Source organism: Vipera ursinii (assembly GCF_947247035.1).
Source record: "Vipera ursinii genome assembly, chromosome: 1".
Lineage (NCBI taxonomy): Eukaryota > Metazoa > Chordata > Lepidosauria > Squamata > Viperidae > Vipera > Vipera ursinii.
The window spans coordinates 357,690,923-357,695,469 of NC_139512.1; positions in this window are offsets into that span (position 1 = coordinate 357,690,923).

The following is a 4,547-nucleotide window of genomic DNA, read 5'->3' on the forward strand; positions in this document are numbered from 1 at the left end:
ACACACACACACCTCTGAATGAATTTCTAAGACTCCTTGCCGCCTTTGGGATGTTGTATAGTATTTTTTATGTTTTTATGCTTTTAAGATTTTATTTGTACACTGCCCAGAATTTCTCTGTGTTGGAGAAAGAAAGAAAGAAAGAAAGAAAGAAAGAAAGAAAGAAAGAAAGAAAGAAAGAAAGAAAGAAAGAAAGAAAGAAAGAAGAAAGAAAGAAAGAAAGAAGAAAGAAAGAAAGAAAGAAAGAAAGAAAGAAAGAAAGAAAGAAAGAAAGAAAGAAAGAAAGAAAGAAAAAAGAAAGAAAAAGAAAAAGAGAAAGAAAGAAAAGGAAGGAAGGAAGGAAGGAAGGAAGGAAGGAAGGAAGGAAGAAAGAGAAAGAAAGAAAGAGACAAGGAAGGAAGGAAGGAAGGAAGAAAAAAGAGAAAGAAAGAAAAAGAAAGAAAGGAGGGAAAAGAGAAAAGAGAGAAAGGGGGAAGAGAGAAGGGAGATAAAACAGAAAAGAAGGAAGGACAAAGAGAAATGAAAGAGAGAGAGAAAGAATGGGAGAAAGGACAGAAAGAAGTGAAAGGAAAGGAGAGAAAGAGGGAGGGATTAAGGGAGATAAAGAAAAAAGGAAGGAAGGAGAAAGAAAGGAGAGAGAGAAAGAGAAAAAGAAAGAAAAATAAAAAGAGGAGACGGAAAGGGAGAGACAAAGGGAGAAAAAAAAGCGAAAGGAATGCAGGAAGGAGAAAGAGAAAAAGGAAGCAAAAGGAAAGGAGGGAGGGAGCGAATGGGAAAGGCGGATGGCTGGAAGGAAGCAAGCGACCCCCACCCAAAGCAGACAAGCCATGGGGCCGGGGCTGATGGGTGGGGCGGGGGAAGCGCGAGGCAGGGCCCTGCCGGGGGTTGGGGGGGGGGGGGAAGGAATGGGGGGGGGCAGGGCAGGAGGGGCTCAGCTTGGGTCCGCCTACTCCTTTGCCCCTCCCCCTTTTTCCGAACCCCCCAAGGGCGGGGCCGAAGGCGCCCCTCGGGCATGGGAGTCGAAGCTCCGAGGCCAAGGCTGCCCCTCCCTCGGAAAGGGGCCCGGGTCGCCCTCTTCTCAGGCCCCACTTCGGTGGACAAGTCTCTAGTCCCTAGGGCAGGGGTAGGCAACCTCGGCTCTTTTATGACTCCTGGACTTCAACTCCCAGAATTCTGGCTGGCTCAGGAATTCTGGGAGTTGAAGTCCAGGAGTCATAAAAGAGCCGAGGTTGCCGACCCCTGCCCTAGGGGGCTCCCCATTCCATTGGCCGACTTGTAAAGCCCAGGGCACCGCGGGGGTAAAGCAACCTCGGCTTCTCCCGCTCTAGAAATCCTGGGTCCCTGGAGGGCATCCATACCACCCCGGAGACTTTTCGGGGTGGGGTGGGTCCACCTTCCCTGCAGGGGGGCCTGCAGTGGGGAGACGGGGCGCCTTGCCTTTCCCTCCTCCGGCCGCCCTTCGCTGCCTTCGCACCCGAACAGAACAGAGTCGAATAGAGCTGGAAAGGGGGGCCTTGGAGGTCTTCTAGTCCAGCCCGCTGGGGCTCGAGCAGGAGATCCTATATCCCGTTTCAGACAGTCTTTTCTGAAAAAAGCCTTGCTTCGCAGGGCTCGCAGGAGACACCCCCCCCCCCAAATCCGGGCAGGAGCGGGCCCGCGCGACACGTGGCTGCAAAGGTCGTCGGAAAGCCGAGACCTCCCTTGCTGGCTCCCCGGGAAAGACCCCCGACCCGGAGTCCCGCAGGGCTTGCTTCGCACAGCCGCGAAGCCCCTCCCTGGCCCGACGCGAAGCCCGGGGGTGGGTGGGTGCACCACCCCTTTCCGTGGAGGGAGGGGGCAGAGGGCCGCCCCCTCCCCCGATCCGCCTCCGACGCCCCCGCCTCACCTGCCCGCCGCCGACGCCGCTCGCCAGGCTCAGCAAGAAGAGCAGCACCGGCGCCCCCGGAGGCGGCCGCGGCTCCCCCATCGGGCCTGGCCGCCCCCTCCTCCTCCTCCTCCTCCTCCTCCTCCGGGGCCAACCGAGGCGGCCCCACTGCCCGGCCCTGCCCAGCCTGGCCGGGGCGGAGTCGAGGCGGGTTTCCCCTCCTCCTTGCTCAGTCTAGTACAGCGTTTCCCAACCTTAGGAACTTGAAGATGCGTGGACTTCAACTCCCAGAATTCCCCAGCCAGCATAGCTGGCTGGGGAATTCTGGGAGTTGAAGTCCACGCATCTTCAAGTTCCTAAGGTTGGGAAACGCTGGTCTAGTACAATGCAAAGTGGTGGAAAGATACAAAATGACAAAGAGGCGGAAGGGACCTTGGAGGTCTTCTAGTCTGACCCCTTGCTTAAGCAGGAGACCCTTAGAAGTCGGAAAGAGCCTTGGTGGAGCAGTGGGCTGATGCCTCCCTAAGGAACACCAGCTGCCTGCCATTAGTGCAGGTTCGAGTCCCACCAGGCTCAAGGTTGACTCAGCCTTCCGTCCTTCCCAGGTGGGTAAAAGGAGGACCCAGATTGTTGGGGGCAATAAGCTGACTTTGTAATAATGCCGCTTGGGGTGTGTGTAAAAGCCCTAATAAGCAGGCATATACATAGAATGAAGGCTATTGCTAAGCACATTGGTTTGTGCTTAAATTGTAAGCCGCCCTGAGTCTTCGGAGAAGGGTGGGATATAAATGGGATTAAAATAAAAAAATAAATAAATAAAAGATCCCAACAGGATCGGAAAACCCGAGAACTTTCCTGACAGTCAGAACGATTAACCAGTGGAACCACCTGCCTCCAGAAGCTGTGGATGCTCCAACACCGGAGGTTTTTTAAGAAGAGACTGGACAGCCATTGGTCCGAAATGGTATATAGGGTCTCCTGCCTGAGCAGGGTGGGAGGGTTTGGACTAGATGACCTCCAAGGTCCCTTCCAACTTTATTATTATTATAAATCACCGCATGCAATTTTGCAAGCCTCCTGCTGGGGTGGATGAGATCCGAGAACGGCTTAAACAGAGGGGCCTTTAATTCTGGGACAATTAATAAATGAGGAGGATTTAATTTTACAACAATTCATAGTTACCACGATGCAAAAAAAAAAAAAAGATGCTGAGATTCTGGAAAGAGTGCGGAGAAGAGCAACAAAGATGATCAGGGGTCCAGAGGCCAAAACATACAAGGAACGGTTGCTGGAATTGGGTCTGTTGAAGAGAAGGGCGAGGGGGGACATGATGGCAGTGTTCCAGTATCTCAGGGGCTGCCCCAAAGAAGAGGGAGTCAAGCTATTCTCCAAACAGCCTGAAAGCAGGACAAGCAGCAACGGATGGAAACTAGTCAAGGAGAGAAGCAACCTGGAACTAAGGAGGAATTTCCTGACAGTTAGAACAATTAACCAGTGGAACAACCTGCCTCCAGAAGTTGTGAGTGCTCTTCTTTTTAAGAAGAGACTGGAAAGTCACTTATCGGAAATGGAGATGTTTTTCCTGCCTGGGCAGGTCCCCTGACTGTAATTCTGTAAATCATTATGTCCAACTGGCCTGTAGAATAAGACATTCCAGAGTTTACAATCCCAAGTGGGATCAAGTGACATTGTCGTTCATTAGGAATCAAGTGGTAATGTTGCTTTTTACTGTATTATTATTAAATTTTGATGCCATCCTTTCCCCCTATAAAGCGACTCTGGGCAGCTTACAGATTCTAAGAAGACATCTAGAAAAACAATTAAAACATTAAAATTACTGAAAAACTTCCAGTGTTGGATCACCCACCGCTTCTGGAGGCAGGTTGTTCCACTGGTTAATCGTTCTGACTGTCAGGAAGTTTCTCCTTAGTTCCAGGTTGCTTCTCTCCTTGACTGGTTTCCATCCGTTGCTTCTTGTCCTGCCTTCGGGCGCTTTGGAGAAGAGCTTGACTCCCTCTTCTTTGGGGCAGCCCCTGAGATACTGGAAGGCTGCTATCATGTCCCCCCTCGCCCTTCTCTTCATTAAACTAGACAGACACAATTCTTGCAACTTTTCATTTGTTTTAGCCTCCAGTCCCCTGATCACCTTTGTTGCTCTTCTCTGCACTCTTTCTAGAACAGGGGTATTCAGACTTGGCCCTTTTACAACTTATGGACTTCGACTCCCAGAATTCCTCAGTCAGGCACGCTGGCTGAGGAATTCTGGGAGCCGAAGCCCACCAGTCATCAAAGGGCCAAGTTGGAAGACCCCTGCTTGAGGACTTCGACTCCCAGAATTCCTCAGCCAGGCACGCTGGCTGAGGAATTCTGGGAGCCGAAGCCCACCAGTCATCAAAGGGCCAAGTTGGAAGACCCCTGCTTGAGGACTTCGACTCCCAGAATTCCTCAGCCAGGCACGCTGGCTGAGGAATTCTGGGAGTCGAAGCCCACCAGTCATCAAAGGGCCCAGTGGGCAGAGCCCTGTTCTAGAGTCTCAACATCTTTTTTGTATGGTGACGACCGGAAGTGGGCACAGGACTCCAAGGAGTGACCTCAACAGGCACTTGGCAAAGACTTGGCGAGCGGGGGGAGGCAGCCCCCCCACCTCATCTGGCCTCAAGCCTCCTTAAAAGCCCCTCCCAAA